General features: G+C 41.8%; 1 pseudogene; it reads right to left on the bottom strand.

Annotated features, from left to right (window-relative positions):
• Positions 1–901: 901 nt before the first annotated feature.
• LOC102756391 lies at positions 902–1,761 on the bottom strand (annotated as a pseudogene).
• Positions 1,762–18,031: the final 16,270 nt, after the last annotated feature.

Here is an 18,031-nt window from a genome sequence, read left to right as displayed (position 1 = left end):
TTCAGAGCAGGGAGACCCAGCAGATATCTGGATTATATAAGACTATTTAATGCCATGGAAACCTATGTAAATGCAAATATTTTTTTCTTCCCTACATCATCACCTTAAAATTAACATATTTAAAAACAGGAGATGGAGAAAGACATAAAAGTCATATATAACCAGTTAAATCTCAGCTGTAAAGTATAAAACATCAATTGAATGCCTTTCACATGGTTTTTGTCTTTCTCTTCTATAAATTTTTTTTAAAATATATTTTATTGATTTTTTAAAGAGAAGAAGGGAGAGGGATAGAGAGTTAGAAACATCGATGAGAGAGAAGCATCGATCAGCTGCCTCCTTCACACCCCTCATTGGGGATGTGCCTGCAACCAAGGTACATGCCCTTGACCGGAATCGAACCTGGGACCCTTGAGTCCGCAGGCTGACGCTCTATCCACTGAGCCAAACCGGTTAGGGCATCTCTTCTATAAATTTTGATGTCATTTTTGCTCAAGAGATCTGAAGATCATCACCAATGTGAAGTTGGGAGACTTGGGAAAAAAGATGGTTCTAGTGAAAGTCTGATGAAAAATTTTTATACATCTTTATACACCCAAAGAAAAATGGCATGTGGCATATCCACAAACCAATCCTGAGCCAGGAACATGGTAGAATTCAGGTTTGTGACAATTTCAAAGCCATAGAATAGAGTTAACGTTATGAGGAGCTGTGATGCAGTCTCTACCCAGATTGCTTTATTTCAGAAAGGATCTTCTGGGAAGATGAAATTGATCCTGGTCTTTCTGGTGATCAGATATGATATTTACTGGTTCATAATATCAATGAGAGTGAATGTATAGCCAGTTCATTCTAGGCATTTCTTCTACTACTTTGTCCATTCTTGTCCATAGCTGTCTTGCTAGTCATTTATCTTGTCCTTTTTCCATTTTACCAAAAGGTTAATGAGAGTTCTAGGTCTAAATCCACTCTGCGTGCACATGGTGGCATAAACAACCAAAGCTCCCAGGGCTTGAGGCCAGTATGCAGGCAGAAGTACATGACAAGTTGCTTGTTCACCAATCTGCCCATCTTCTCATGGTGAAGCTGCTGGTTTATGAGGTCACTTTCAGTTTTAAAATAAAACAATGAGGAATTATATCTGTGCCCAAATTGATGAACAAGATGTTGGATAGAATGAGCCCAACAATAATGTAGATCAAAAGGGGCAAATATTCTAGATCAGAGTGTAAGCAATAATCTTCTTTAGGTTGTCAATTATTAGGCAGCTTTCCTCCACCCTGTGACTAAAGATGCAAAGATGTCATTGTATTTTAGTAAGACTGTGTACTTACATTTTTGACTGCATCAGAACCTGTGTACCTCATGGTAACCCCAATATGTGCCTTCTTTAGAGCTGGAGAATGGTTAATTCCATGCTTTGTCACAGCAACATCTGCATCCTGCCTCTGAGAGCCCATCCAACATCTGCTGGGGAGATGTCTGAGCAAGGATGATTTCTGAGTAGTTGGTTAAGAGATCACTCAAGTGTCCCTGACTTGTGTCCTTCAGTTCCATACTGGTCACCATAGTGGCTTTAGCAGCCTATTTCTTAACTTGCTCCACAGTAGTATTGAGACATTTTTAAATGTCTTCTATTGCCTCATTGTTGGCTGAAATGATACCTACACTCTTGGCAATAGCTTTGGCTGTGAAGGGATGATTACCTGTAAACATAACAAAATTGATCCCAGCACTCTGGCACAGTGAACTGAAGGGCATCAATCATTGACAAGAGCTCACAAAGCAGAAGTTGGAGGTCAGAAAGGTCATGGTATCTGTTCAATGAATATGTTTCTGGAAACTCAATTGCTGGCAAGTAGAATGACAGAAACCAAGAATGTGGCTCCTCCAAGCCACCTAGCCATGTACACTCTATGGAAGGCCTTACCGTGCCCTTGTCCAGAGGCTTGTTCCAGGACATTGATAAAGATGGTGCTACACTTCTCTAAGATCTCATGGTCATGAGGAAGCACTTGTCATTGATGTCATCCATCTCATGTATGGGGTGCTGAAAGTTGTTGGTAGAATTAAAAGGGATTTCAAACACTTTGAAGTTTCATTTCCTAATTTTTATCACATCACCCAAAATGATCTCTGAGAATTTCCAAGGGCATTTCCGGAGGCATCTCCAACTGCAACTTTCTCAATGATGGGAACACTTTCCTGTCCTTGTTTGAACTCAACTTGATTATACAGTGTTATTATCTTAAATAAGGAGGCCTGGATTCCAGAGCTTCAGGCCAAGAATTGGTTTGTCTCTTCTTCATGTGTGTCAGCTACGTAGATCTGATGATCAAGCCACAGATGGGTTCTGTTGTGAGTCCAAGTGTCAATTTTGTCACTTGGACTGACTGAGGGTCTCCATTGCTTCAGGTTCTTCACCAGACTTTTCTTCTTGGCCATCCATTTCTTGTCATTAATGAATGTCAGTGACGATGATCTGGAGGTACATGGGCCACAATAATGCCAAGGAGGAAGATGGTAGAGTCCAGGACATACTAATAGATACTGATGATGAAGAAAAAATATGCTGGTGAAGAAACAACTCCTACCACAATACAAATAAAGTACTCAATCTCAATGGCAATGGGTGTCTTTTCATTTCCTATTCTTTTTTTTTATTGTTGACACTATTACAGATGTCCTTCTTGAAACCAGTGAGGCAATCTATCCAGTGATGGTGTGATTGCTGGTGTTGGTGACCATGTTAGTTGCTGTGCCTTTTTAATGGATTGTAGGAGAGAAACCAGTGATTTTTGTTTCAAGGATATTACCATGAATAAAATCACAGGAGCAGGATTGGAACTTAGACTTCCCAGTAAGAGATAAATTATCTACTCTACTCCCTGAGAAGCCAGTCACATGACACCCCTAGGAATTTGGTCTTTCCTTTTAATCTCCATTATGTTCCTGGCCTTTAACTGCTCTGCAGGGATTGTATTCTCTTTTGCATCTCAGATGATAAGAGTTTGGAGAGAAATAATTTATTGAATCTGATCATGATGTTGGTGCATTTCATCTCTTGGTATTAAACAAAGATTCCCATAACCAGAACAAACACAGAACCCAAATATATACTTATCATTGGAGTACTAAATCCCAAATGCAACCCAGCCCAGGGCAGATTGAAGGATGAAGAACCCTTGTAAGCACCTTGGATTACTAAAGTGGAACTTGCTAATTTATGATGTTGCTTTGAGAGACCTGAGGGTCTGGCATTGTCTTGAGCCAAGAGTTGTGTAATTCTCATGCTGGAAAGACTCATATCATTTGAACCATAATTCTCCTCCAGTTCCTTATTGCTCAAGTTTTGGTTATTCAGGTTAATGCTTTCTTGTTTCTCTTTTTAGAGATTCTTTATGAGTTTCCAGCAGTCGTTCTTTAGGCCTCTCTATTTCTCCTAGCCATTCCTTTGGGTGTTTTCTCTGTCTTTATTCACACTGAGCTGCAAAGAGTAAATTTTTGACACCGTCTTCCCAAAATGATGCTGATAACCTGCATGCTGGTAGAGTGAGATGGGTTTCAGGGTCCTGGGCCACAGGAAGGCACCATTCCAAGGTCTGAACCATAATAAGAGCCAGGGCCTATGTGTCCAGGTGTGGGACCTTGAAATAGGGGAGCTGAAGGGCCAGTGTTAGCCCAGGCCCTCTGCTGGCATCAGGCAACCCAGTGGGTTCAGTGCCTACTCCTGGTTTTCCCTTATTTATGTTCATTTTTCTAATTTACTTTACCAGATTGAAAGCTTCCTGAGGGCAGAGCCTGCATCTGTTTCATCACCGTATTCTCATTAGGTGGGGATACAAAATAATGTTTGTTCAATGACTAAATGATCTCATAATTTGGGGCCTGTGTGTTTGTGGCCACCACTTGGCAAAGTAATGTAGCCACTGATTGGAAGCAATAAATCCTGCTTGAATGGGCTTCATAAGGGGAGGAGCTTGAACCAGGTCAGCAGTTCTCAGATGGAGCGCCTAGAAAGTTCTGCAGACAACAGGTACACAAGTCAGCCTTAGCCACAGTTTCTGCATCTATATAGTCAAGATAAAAACAGCACAGCAGTATTTACCTCTTGGGGTTGCTATGATTAAATTAGATAATGCATATAGTGCACTTAAAACTATTCCCAGTACATAGTGAGCACTCAAATTTAGTCATTAATATTATAGTAAGTAACCATAATAAAGTAATGTCACATGGAGACTACAGAGACTGTAGCTGTATTTAATTCTACTTGTCAAACTACTAACTGCCTATGACACATGAAACATTGTGGAGGAGGAAAAACATTTGTGTGATTTAACATGACTTAGTAATCATGTTACTAAGGTGGTCAGCCACCAGCATCATCACCACTGTCCCTGCAGAAAGGGTACTTATTATAGTTCATGATGACTTTTGGTAGTTATTGACTTTGGAAGATTCATATAGTGGCATTTTCTCAAGAGAAATAGATATATGCATTGCCCCTTATGGAGCTCTTTGAAGGAAGGGAACATGTCTCATTCATCTCATTACTTGCATAGCTAGCACAATGCATGACATTCAGGAGGTGTTATATATACTTTTTGAATGGATGGATGAATAACTGAATGAATGAATCCTATTCATGGAAGGCATTGACATTGGTTCAAATTGATTAAGAATCAGTGGTGATTTAGGAATGATGGAATTGAGCTTCCTGAGATCTTTCATACTCAAAAGTTCTAATTATGTTATAGTGCATCCTGTAACTAACAACCTTATCCCTACTGAAACCCATTCCAAATTTGGATCTAGCAGCTGCCTCCACAGTGAGGGGAGAATGAACCACCAGGCTTGTCTTAATTAAAAGTCATTCAATCTGGGCTTTGGAGGGATATAGTCTGATGTAACCCCCATCAACTTCATTAACAATGCCACAACCAATTTTAAGTGTTGAGCCAATGCAACTTATCAAAGGACCTTAGCTGCTGTGACACCATGACCTGGCTTGATGCCCTCAGCCAAAGCCAAGTGTTGGGTGGATAGCTTAGCTCTTTCAAAGGTCTGCCTGGCCTACTCTGATGGTATGTGTCAGGGCAGCAAGAATGCATTGCCTAAGCTAGGAATGTGGACCATCTCTGAGAGCCAGAGGAGGAGGGGAACAGAGGGAGGAAGTTCTGATTCTGATGGTGGAATGAAAGAACAGGTTGTTCAGAGGGACATGTAAACAGTTCTTGGCTCCAGCGTCCCTGCTGTCATCCACAGTTATTCACAGTCAATCTATCTTAGGGATTGTTCTGGGTCAGGAATAGGGTGAAGCTAAACCAGAAACAGATAACAGGGCACATTCCAGATCTAGCATGCATAGGTGTAAACTTGGCCTTGGAATAAAGTGGGTGTGCTCTGACCCTAAGGGAGACAGTTCATCTTCTCAAAAAGACACATCCTGATTGGCTGGTTGAAAGGACAAGTCCTCTTTTTTTCCCCATATGATTCTTCGCCCAACCAGGTAAAAATCCCCACCAATAAACTAATTTTTGTTCCTTTGTTGATTCCTTTTAATTAATTAAAAAATTTAAATTTAAAAATAGGAACAGATTTACCTTACTGTGCTGGAATTTGAGCTTGAAAGGCAGGGCCCTGGGGCTTTGAAATGTTTTACAGAAAAGGCAATGGTGTGTGGAACTCCTCTGTTACCAAGCACCTTTCCTAGGGGAGGGAAGAAATCCATTTCTCCACAGTGACTCATCCCACAGGTGATAAGGTGGCAGTGGTCTAAGCCTCTGATGCTGTGGGTGTGATAGTATGAAGAATATGCTCTTTTCCCTCTTTGCTCAGCCACCCTAGCCTTCTGGCACTTCTAGAATATACGAGGCTTTTTCCTGCCTAGAGAGTTCACTTCCCCAGTATTTGCACCACTGGCTCTTTTTCATGCTTCAGATCATTGCTCAAGGTCAGCTTCTCAGAGGCCTTCCTTGACCGCTCAATGTCTAAAGTAGGTGTTCCAGCTTCACCTCTACCAGTATGCTCTAGGACAGCCCTCTTGTTCTTTTCTTTATGTCCCTCTTAACAACTCCAATTGCATTTATGTTTATTCAGTTGTTTATTGTCTTTAAAGTGTGAGCTGTGTGGTGGCAAGCCTGTTGTGTTCACTGTTATATTTTCACATCACAGAAAAGACCTAGCATACTTCAAATATTTTAGTCTCTATTATGTGTACTTAAGTACCTTGGTGATTTCTGGGAATGTGAGCTGAACATGGTTTCTTTTTCTTTTTTTTTTCCTTTTTACAACTGTGAACAACACAAATTTATTATCTCACAGTTTCTAAGAGTCCAATACACTTTACCTATGTCCTCTGTTGAGGGTCCCAAAGGTTGAAAAATATCAAGATGTCAATTGAGCTATGTTCTCATCAGGAGGTTCTGGGGAAGAATCTGCTTCCAAGCCCATTTAGATTCCTGGCAGAAACAGTTTTTATGTGGTTGTAGGACTAAGATCTCCATTTTCTTCCTGTGGGTAACTGGCCAAGGGTCATTCTCAGTTCAAGGGTCACTCATATTTCTCAACTTGTGGCCCATTGGCTTAGCCTCCCCAGTCACTTGAGCTAGGCACTCTAGGTATACCCCTCTGTGGGCTGTTTGCACAGTTTTGTTGTAATTGAGCCTTGATTGCTGTTGGCATCACTGGGAGGAATTGACCCCCAAGCCAACTGGCTGTGATGAACACGGTTTTTTAAAGCATGTGGTCTAGTTAGGAAGATAGAAATGTTGTCAGTAGCACTTGTGGGAAGGGCTTTGAAAGAGGGAGAACATGGTGCTGTGGGTGAAACACCCAGGCAGGCCTATGGAAGTTAGAAGACGGTTTCTCCTGGAAAACCTAGAACTGCAACCTGAAAGAAGCAGAAATTAACCAAAGAAGGAGGGATAGAGATCTGGGCAGAGGGGCCAGCCTGTGCAGAGGCCTGGAGGTGTCGAAGAGGATGGCATTTCTGAGGACCTGGGAGCTGTTTAGTAGGGATGAGAAGGCAGGCAGCCAGAGATGAAGACAGAGTGGAGACACAGCAGTGGCTAGAACACACCATGGGGAAGTCACACTAAATTTATTCTGTAGGAAATGAGAGTTACTGAAGAGTTATAAGAAATCATCAAAAGTAGCCAGTTCTGGGTCACTGATCTGAGGCAGCTTCATGCCTGGGAGCTGGACAGTCTAGTCTGGGTTTGTGTGGTTACCAGGAGTCCTGAGGGCAAAGTGGAAACCTGTCAAGTTGGAAGAGATAGGCAAGATTTAGGATCTAAACTAGAAGGGGAGGGATCATTCAAGGCCTGAGGTCCATGCCAATCACCAGGCTTTACACAAGCACAGAATACAGAGTTCCAGCCTGGGATGAGTTCGGGATTTCCAGTTAAGCATGAGAAAGTGAGGAAGACCAGAATTTAGACCAGAATACTTAGAGCACATTGTGGATCATGGAATAGTCTGTTAAGCTCTGCTCCTGGGTAACTGGAGTGTGATGATTGAGCCCAGGGTCTAAGTGCTTTGGGATTAATCTCTCTCTCTTTCTGCAGGCACCAAAGGTCTGCATGGGAGGGTAAACAGCAGCGGGAGCCTGCCTTTTCAGGGGACCCTTGCTGCTCTCCTAGAAACTCTTGGGACAACAATAAGAATTCTAAGCAGGTGGCCTCTTCTTTCACAAAGCCTTTGATACAGCAAAATACAGCATGATATATGTGGACAGCCCTCAGAGGATGTATACTGGGATTTGGTCTGCATAGTTTCAGCATTTGTCAAGGCAGTGGAATCAGATATCAGTCATGTCTACATGATGCCAGCTACTCAGATGGCAAAGAACAATCCATTTGTCACTTTGACCCACTCACATTATAGAGAGCAGAAATTCTCTAACTTTCGGAATCTGAGACATGGTAGTGACTGGCTTCATTGTGTTTTCTTTCTCCTGGAACTGCAATGGCTAGAAATCTTTTTTTTTTTTTTTTTTTTGTAGCTAAATGGATTCATACTTAGCATCATACAAAAGAACTTGAAACCCCACGGGTGGCTAAGAAGAGCTGGGTGAGCCAGTGCAATCGCAGTCACCTTTTCACAGACTCCAGACCCACAGGCCATGCCCTCAGTGCCACATTTCAGAGAGCACCTAATGAATAAATACATTGGACAAGAGGACCCTGGATGATGGGGTGTATGGAAACCTGGAGGTGTCCTTAATTTTCAAAAGTGTGGTGAATGTTTGGAACTCACATCAAGCGTGATCACTTCTATATGTGCCACAGCACCCATGGAAAAAACAAAACTGGGGTCACAATGGGGAAAATGCACAGACCTCAGCAGGGAGAGAGGCAGGCCGGGCCACTGGCCAGTGCCTCAGACAAATAAAAAAAGAAAACATCAAAATCTTAAGGGGTGGGTGGAGGATGAGTTGGTCTTCTTTTCTGCTGTTCTTTTTCCATCCACAGAATTGCTCAATAATTGGATGAAAGGAGTTCTGTAGATGGTAGGGATTTGGAATTTTAGGAAAAAATGTGACAGAACTCCTTGTAAATTTCAATTTGCAATGTTTGGGATTATTTTGGGAGGCACTGTAGTTAGTTCCCTCCTGGAGAACTGGCCAGAGGTCAGAGGGAGGGGTGGTAGCAGTCTCAAAGTTTGTTGCCAATATCAGTGAGTGCTGTGGGGGTGGACTGGCTGGGTATTTGCAGGCTGAACCATTGAAGAGCAGAGTATCACTTCTGCCCAACCTCCTCTCCAAGTCATGAGTAGATTCTGGAATAGGAGGTGCTGGTGGATAGCAGCAAAGATTCCAGAAAAGAGCTTTCCAGATTTAGAGGTCCTTTTTTGGTGGGAAGAGACAGGAACTTAAGGAAGTCTAGCCTGCAACTGCACAAATACATCTGTGAACAGTAATCCCAAATACAAATGTCTGAATGTTAGGGAGAAATCTGGAAAAAATTAGCATTAAGAGACACCTGGAACTGGAGGGAGAAGTGCAAATTTGTTTCATACTTGCCCTTGAGTTAGCACTGGCTGACCCAGGGCTGAAGGATGAGGAGTGGTGGGTGGGAGGTGGGGCAGGGAGGTGATTGTACAGCGGTTCTCAACCTGTGGGTCGCCACCCCTTTGACGGTTGAGTGACCCTTTCACAGGGGTCGCCTAAGACCATACTGCATATCAGATATTTACATGATGATTCATAACAGTAGCAACATTACAGTTATGAAGTAGCAACGAAAATAATTTTATGGTTGGGTCACAACATGAGGAACTGTATTTAAAGGGCCAGAAGGTTGAGAACCACTGGTTTAGAAGAAGCCAGTACTATGTAGGGCTACAAACAAATACAGCTGCAGGTCATAGGGAAGGGCAGTCAGTGACCTTCTTGTGGATGCTGATGAGACCATGGCTATAAAGAATTTAAAGACAAGAGCATGTGTCCCTGGAGTGACAGATTCTGGAAGAGGTTCAAAGAGGAGAGGGTCTAAAAGCTCAGTATGAGGTCAGTTTAGTATCACTGCTGAGTTCTTTCTGCTGTGCTAGGAGATCGTATTTTAGGATTTGCTGCTGGTTGGCACAACATAAAAAGGGGAAACTGCAGAAAAAGCAAGGCAGAGAAAGAGAGATGAATGTTGCTAGAACAGAAGATAAAAAAGTGAGGACTAGAAAGATTTGCACAGTCCATCTTCTAAAGTCCAGAAGTAGAGTAGTATGAATGGTGGTGGTGGTGGAGGTAAGGGTGATTTTGGCCTCTAGAGTTTCTTGGGTTTTAAGATATAGAATGAAATAAGGGAAGAGTTTTATTTTAGGCTCAAGATTGTCCTCACTGCTTATGGCACTAGCCTGAGCAACATCTCTTTTGGGGCTGGAGAAAAGGTGAAAAGCTAGAGGCGGGGTAAATGTTGAATTGGAACAAACATCAGAAGGCGTAAATTTGAAACCTGCTTTGGTAGGTCCTAGGAACAATACTGAGTGACATTCAAGGTTTCATTTTTTTTCTCTCTCTTGTGTCCATAGGAAGTCCACAGGTGGAAGGACAATTTGAGGAAGGAATGGTGAGAAAATAGGTTGCCATTGTTGAAAGGTGCAGGGTAAGCTGATCTCTACCATGAATATGTTTTGGGATCTTGACCAAAGAACTGCCTTGAGAACTTTCATCTCCCTCTCATAGGTCCCCTGGGGAGTGTGGCCTTCAGAGAGGTCTGGAGGCTGGCAGATGTTCTATGTAGAAGACCTGCTAAGAGCTCCAGCTGCATTAACTAGTCTGAGTCCTAACTACCTGCACTAGGTGTGGAGCCGGCTGCTGAAGTTCACTGGAGTAGGAGTGCGGGGGAGTGTGGTTAAAAGCAAAGCTTCTAAGACCTCCCTCTCAGAGATCCTGAATCAGAAATGTAAGCGTGGGTCCAGAAATCAATATTTTTCAAAAAAGCTTTTCTGATGTATCTGATGTAGCAGTTGGGGTTGGAATCCTCTGTGTCTGGGGTCATTTTTCAGAGTTGGGTCATTACCTTCTAGATGTTTTTGATGTTAGATAGCATCGACTTCACATCTGCAGTACTCTTAGACCATTATAAATAATGGCAGTAAATGTTGAATGAATATGTAAGATTTATATATACATTGTCTAGAACTCAAAAAAAAAATACATTTGTGTTACTGGAATGTCACAATCAACTTAGACAATGACAAAGTATGTAGGCATTTAATTAGAACATGCTTTCTCTTTCAGTCTACATAAGTTGACCTTCCTCCCACCTTGCTCCTGATTTGCTCAATTTTCAAAGGAGTTTTTTTCAAAGCAGTTTCTATGGCATAGAGTTTCTATGCAGTGTGTAAGGTTTTTTTTTGGCAAGAAGCAAGACTTTAGAATCTCGTGAGCAATGGGAATTTTCATGTTGTCTGTGTGTATGCACACAGACATATTTAATGGGTCTCTAAATGTTTAACTGAAATGCCCTTACACCCACATGTAATCTAAGAAATGCAAGTCATATGAATGAGGCTGCCATCAATATGTAGTGAAACTTTCAGGATCTAGTGATAGAATTAAACTGACAGTGAGGCAGCCAACACAAGCAATGGGGAAGATTGTCTCATCAGTATTGTCCTTCATTTGGGGATGGGATGGATTGATCCATTCAAAAAAGCAAGGAGTGAGGAGCCCTGAGGAGCCTCTATCACTTCTGTGGATTCCTACAGAGATAATGGATTTTGTCAGTTCCTCAAACAGATTAGCAAATCAACAGAGCAGCTTCCCCAAAGCTGGAGACAGTTTTTGCTGCACACCAGTTATTTGCTTGATAAGTAGAACAAAGCCCTGGAGAGTGTTGAAAGAGAGGGGTGCGGCCAGTGTCTTTGGCTGACAGCACATTTAGAAGAGCTAAGAAAACAAGGGTATACACTCTAAAAATCTTTTAGGTTTCATTTACTTAGGCAAAAAGGAGTTATGACTACTATAGCAATTAACTGAGTTTGATGAATAGATACAGCCAACCTAACAAAATCAGACCTGTATCCTTTTATCTTTGGCAGTAGACTATGTGGTGTTTACCTTCCTTCTCCAACTTATACCTCCAACACACACACTCTTTTTCTGCCTGGGAAAACTCAATTTTACTTATTTATTTGTCTTCTAACTCAGGGGACTACACACATTGAATTTCATTGTTTCCCAATTATTTCATGCAGGAAAATTTTATCTTTCTGGAGAACCAATGTTGTATATTCTTTTGCTACTTATTTCATTTTCCTTTTTTCTTCTTCTCTCCCATTTCCTTCCCTCTGTTCCTTCCTTTCTCTCTCCCACCATTCATTTATTCCTTCCTTCCTTCCTTCATTCATTCCATCCAAGGCCTGCCTAGCTAATGCTGGGTCTATGTTGAGCCTTTATTCATTGTTTTATTCAATCACTATCTTTTTAAAGTACCTATTATATGCCAATCACTGGGGTGAGGTCTGGAGATACAGAGATAAAAGCCAATTTGTTATTCTTTAGGTTGTTCATAGCCTAGCAGAGAAGATCTCAGATGCCAGGAAATCAGATTATATATGATGTAATTGTTGAATGTAATTAAATGTTTAATATTGAAATTTACAACTTTAGAAATAGGTTTGTTGGAAAGATGTTTGAAAACAGATTAAAAAATCACCCAAAAACCAAAATGAAGGTGCCAATCAAATAAGGTCAGGGGGTTTTGCATGTCTCTGTTCAGCTCTCTAAAGCATTCCTATGAGTCAACCAGCTCTCAGAAGGACTGGCTTCCAAAAAGGCTTGGAGAGGTTTCCTGTATTCCCGTGGTAGCTCCGACATGAGGAATCCAGGGTGAAGCCAAATGAAGCCAACCTGACCACTTAGTTTAGCCACACGTCCATCTTACTCTGTTGATGATTCTCTATCATTGTCCTAGTGCTTGGCATACCTTCCAAAGAACTTCCCTCGTACTACCTAGTTTCTCTAACCTTTGAGAATAACTTTCTCCTTCATGGTTTACGAAAGAGGTAGAGTAAGGAGAAAAAGGAAACAGGAAAAGTAAAATATCAATTTAATAATCCCTCAATTGTAAGAATGGACAAATTCTTCAGGGGAAATGAACATGATTCAGAGGAGGGACTGCATGTTTGGAAAAGGGGACTTTTCTCATTGAGCTAAGTCCTAGCTTATGGCAGGGAGGCTCCGAGGAGTCTTGTGCATGAAAGTAGATCACTTTGGAGCAAATTGTTTAATTTGATCTGGGAATGGAATGTACCTTGTACACCTTTTTCAAGAAACTGACATATTTTCAGCTTATAATTCAGTTTACTTAAAATGAGGAAAAACCAGTTCTTGGCATTTCCATTTAAGTCTAGGATGACAAAATTCCCCCACTCACTGCCCCCCAACATCTCTCTCTCTCTCTCTCTCTCTCTCTCTCTCGCACACACATCACACACACACACACACACACACACAATCTTTACTCTCTTATAGGTGGGCCATCTTGTACCACCTCCAGTAACTTAGATTCCCATATGGCTGCTGGGTTGTTATTGCATGAAGACTGGCTGTGGAATGAAATTAACTGGTTGCATTCTTGCCTGAAAAAGTGACAACTGTTTTAAATACAAAATGCTCACACTTGGTGCACAGTGAGTCCTGTCCTTTTTGGATAAGTATGCTTATTTGGTGGAACCTATTTGTGTAGACTCCTCTCATGGTAGAGGAAGAGGAACCACTGGGTTACCAACAATAGTGTATTTGAAGTTTTGAGGCCCCAGGAACACATTGGACATGGCTGTGCCTATCAAAAGGGATTATCTCTCAAAATAGGAAAAGAAGTAATTTTAGAAAATTGGCCTATAGACATATTTTGCCCACTATATGCAATATAGTCTGAGGAATTCTGTATGTCTCTCCAGGCTATGAATTGTTTTTATGTCAAGGATTTTGTTGCACTATTCTCTGTTTACTAGGAACCCCCTCTGCCCCCACATCAGAAGGAGGAAGTGGGCTTATATGATAACCAGAAGATTCAAATTAGAAACAAGGTAAAATACTCTAACTCTGTCCAGGAAAATATCCTCAGGTGAGGATTTAAAAAAAACAAAACTGTCCTAGGAACTTTCTGTGGTGATAAAAATATTCTATATTTTGATCTGGGTGGTGTTTACATAGATATAAACAAAATTACTGAGCTGTGTACTTAAGATTTGTGCACTTATATAACTTAAATTGGAATTTAAAAAGTCTGCAGAATTATTTACATATGTCACTGTTATTATTTTAAACAATCCTATGAGTCAACCATTATTATCTCATTTTATATATATCCCATTTTACTTAGTTGCTTTGCCAATATCAGACAGAATCAGGTTTCAAATCCAAATTTATCTGATTCCAAAGTGTCATCTCTCCAGTAGTATCATGTAATGGGGACAAATGATTCATTCATTCACTCATTCATTCATTCTTTAATTAACATTTACTGAGAACCCACTGTATGTTCGGTACTGAACTAAGAACCTGAGATAAAGAGAAGAATAACACATATCCTTGCCAAAGGGGCTAATGGACTATACATAGGAGGAGACAGATCTTTATATAAATGCCAATATACAACTTGATTAGTATTATATTATGCTGAAAGTATTTCCTGAACTCCTAAATCAGGACCCTATGAAATGACTGGTACCCATGGACACAAAAGGATAGAATATTTCAAATCAGAACTTTTTTCAGAAAACATCTGGTCATAGTAGACTAGCACATTTACATAGTTCTAATGGGAGTGGAAGAAAGAGGCCTGGGGAGGGACAGGAACATTGTTCAGGACCTCCTTAGTGCCTGGCACTGTGTGGCACTTTATATCATCTGTCCACAATCTGACAACATCCCCTAGTTAGTGTTTGCCTCATTTTGCATGCAAGGAAACTGAGGCCAGAAGAGATGAAGGACTTTTCCCAGGGAATGTAGCTGGTGAGTAGAGGAATCTGGATCTGATCTAAACTCACTGTTAATTTGGGGGCAGGCTTGAAAGATGTTTGATTTCTTAACTCCTCTTTTCACTTTTGTTGACTTGGGGCTGCATGCCTACTGTGCTGCTGCTTCTCTTTACTTTCCCCAAACTTGATCTTATTTCCTCTGGTGTCCTGGGGGAGGTTTGTGCTGGGTTTGCAAGAGAGCCAATTGTGTAAATTTCTTCCCAACTCCAAGTTCAGTGATAGTCATGTTGATAGCTTGAAATTGGTTATGGTGGGAATGTTCATACTGTTATTATGGAAACCAGTAAATGCTGTAACTCGTAGTGTTATTTTTGAGTTACAGGGGATGATGAGAGACACCAACTTTTCCAGAACACCACTGTCTTACCACCTCGGAACTGGACCCCAAATGTCTTTACTTAGTTACATCTGTACCTTTTGACTTTGCATTTCAGAAATGCGCTTTATCCAGTTAAATTCTTTTATGTAAATTTAATTTGCTTAGATCGCATTCTCTTAAATTTTTGCTTTGGGTTTTAAAATGATTTGATTTTACCCTTTACTTTCTTATTCTCTCTGCTTTCCCCCCCCCCCCACATTTTAATAGCAGTTGAAATCTATTTGGGTCAGCTTTGAGCTGCCATACCTTTTCATTTGACCTTGTTCCTGGACCTGTAGGTGAACTGCCACTCTCACCCCCACCCAATCTTATGACCACACAGGGCCATCTGCTCTGGTCCTCAGTCTCTGTTACTGCCATCCAGGGATCCATCTTTCATGCATTTTTCTTTTGCATTCACAGGCTGCTGGAGTTAGCTGTCTGTCTTTGCCTAACAGGTGTTGATGTGTTGATCTCTTGAAAACAGTCTTTTTTTCTTTGCCAGCTCTCCATTGTGTCTCACAATTGTCACCAGCCACCCTAAGATATGAGGGCCTAAGCAAGAGATTATGGAGTGTCAGCCCTCTGGGAAGTGTTTGGGCCTCCATCAATCAGCAGCAGGCTTGGAGGGCCAGGGGCATTGTGTTAGCTTGAGTTTGCAGGGAGTCAGTAATCTGATCACAGGGCTATTTCTTCCAGGAGACAATGGGGGGCGGGGTGTGATTTTCTAGTTTTCCTGGTCATCTGGATAGATTTTCTGGTCACATATCTTCTACTTAGGCTCTCCCTGTACCTAAATAAAGATAACTATTGAGATGTGTGCAAACCAGCTCTTCCAAGTCTGACCCATGATACTGGCGGCCAGATTCTGCCATTCTGCCACATTTATTGCGTGCTTACTGAATGCCAGGTGTTCTGTCAAGTCCTTCAACAACATTGTCTCATTTAATCCTGAGCATGACTCTATGGAGGAAGCTAAGCCTAAGAGAGATTAAATAACGTTTCACAATCACATAGCAATTAAGTGTGTGAGTCAGAATTTGAACTCAGGATTGTCTGATTCCAGTCGACATAATCTCCTAACCTTTCTGCTATGCTCCCTTGGCTCTCTGGAGGATATAACAATTTAACCATCAGTTAGTAACAGTTGTTTATGTTCCAGACTTAGGGCTAGGGGTATAGAGATGAATGAGACACAGTCCCTGCCTTTGAGAAGTTCTCAATCTAGTGGACGAAATAGAAAGACTTGAACACCGATAATTCTATTTAGGGCAACAATAGAAGTTTGGAGAATTGGTGTAGAATCAAGGGCATGGCCCCCTGTGTTTGAGGGGGCGGGCAATGAACCTGGGGATGCTTCCTAAAGGGGTTTGAGGAGCATTTGAGCGGGCTTGAGAGTAAAGGACCCATCTCCTTACACTGAGTACAGAGACTCTATCTTCATGGAGACAGAAAAAGTTGATAAGCCATCCTTAACCTCAAGGTTCTTTTCCTGTGCCCCCTTCTCAGGGGGTGATGCCAAGGATGTGCCTCCCTGGAGCCTATGGCTAATTCCTGCTTCTAGACCATATTCCTGGTACCCTAGACCCGGAAATTCCCTGCCAAAATGGCCCTGAGCCTTCCCCAGGTCTGTCCTCCTTGGGGGGCTTGCACACCCAATGTACACATTCCTAGGCCCTGAGGTGGCCAAGAAGAGGTTATTTGCAGGGTTGGAGACTGTGGTCTGAGCTTGGGCAAGCAGCCTAGGGTATTCACATATGTATGTGTAGGTCTCCTTGTTGTATGGGAAGGAGTTGGAGCATAGAGGTAAGCAACTGACCAGAGTCCAGAGGCTGGGGCCCAGGACTGATGGACACTTTCAAATTCAAACCTTTGAGATTATTATGAAGGCTTTTTTTTTTCTTTTGAAAGAATTTTACAGGAGTTGCAAAGCTGAGGTCTTGTGTATTCTTGACTCAACTTCCCCTAGTAAGAATAGTTTATACAACCATAGTACCATCATGAAAACAAATCAACATTGGCACGTACTAGTAACTGAATGGCAGACTGAAAATGAGTAACTAGTGCTTAAGCCAAAAAGGTCCTCATCTCTGAGAGGTGACTGAACCTTCCAAAGCCAGAACTGGGGCCTTGGAGCTTGGGACTTTCAGATCTTGTTAGCATACTTACCATCCTTGGAAACCAGAGGTCTTGGGGACTTGGAGGTTCACCCAAAGGCCAAGCCTTAGCCTGGTGACAACTTGATGCCCTCTTCAGCATTCTCCATGTTTATGATCTGATGAGGAAGCAAATCATGTCCTTTAGTTCTTAGATACATTACACGAGAAGCTCCCAGTGTCTAAAAATCAGGAAGCTATATTAGGTCATGTTAGATTTTAGAATATTAGATTATATTAGACTATACAGGTGTTTGAGGATGCCAAATGCTGCATGCAGATACACAAACATGCAAATTCTCATTTTTTTCTTAATTCCCTTCTTTTCACCTTGCTCTCAACCTGCTAAAGAGTAACAAGCATTCAGCTGGAGTCAGATGGCCTGGCTCTCTGCTCTGAGCTCAGTGACCTTGGGCAAAATCTGTCACCCCTTCTTCACCTTCTTCCTGGCACCTGAAAGGAAACTGATCTGTAAGATCTTCAAAAATCTCTTCCACCTCCAACCATTATTCTCCCTTCTCTGTGCATGATTTTCTCTCTACCCACCTTCCCTCTTTCCACAACTTTTTCATTTCTCCCAGTCCTTCCCTGTCTCATTTTCCAGCTCTGCTCATCTTTTCTTTCTCTTCTCATTCTGTTTTTCTACATTTTCTTGTGTCTCCCTCACCTCTTTCACCTCTTTGACTCCCTCTCTACCTCTTTCCTGCTTCTCTCATTCTCTTCCTTATCTCCCCCATGAGTTCCATCCCTCCATGTGGCTATAATCTATATTATACACAGGGCTTCAGTGACCCACCAAATGCTGTGGCAATTATTTTAAGTGAGGGGGGAAAAGAGGGAATTAAATCATAGCATTGGCAGCTGGCAATTTGCTTCAATCACAGAAAAATGTCCCCGGCTTCCTTGAATATTGAAACATTGATGAAGAACAGATTTTCTCTGGCAGTGTGAATTCCCTTCTGTCCAAGTTTGGCAGAGGGACTGCCTTGCTTGATATTATTCTAGGCGTTTCGATGCATTCCCTGCT

This window comes from Myotis davidii, unplaced genomic scaffold, assembly GCF_000327345.1.
Source record: "Myotis davidii unplaced genomic scaffold, ASM32734v1 scaffold575, whole genome shotgun sequence".
Classification (NCBI taxonomy): domain Eukaryota; kingdom Metazoa; phylum Chordata; class Mammalia; order Chiroptera; family Vespertilionidae; genus Myotis; species Myotis davidii.
This window is presented reverse-complemented; position numbering and strand designations above follow the sequence as displayed.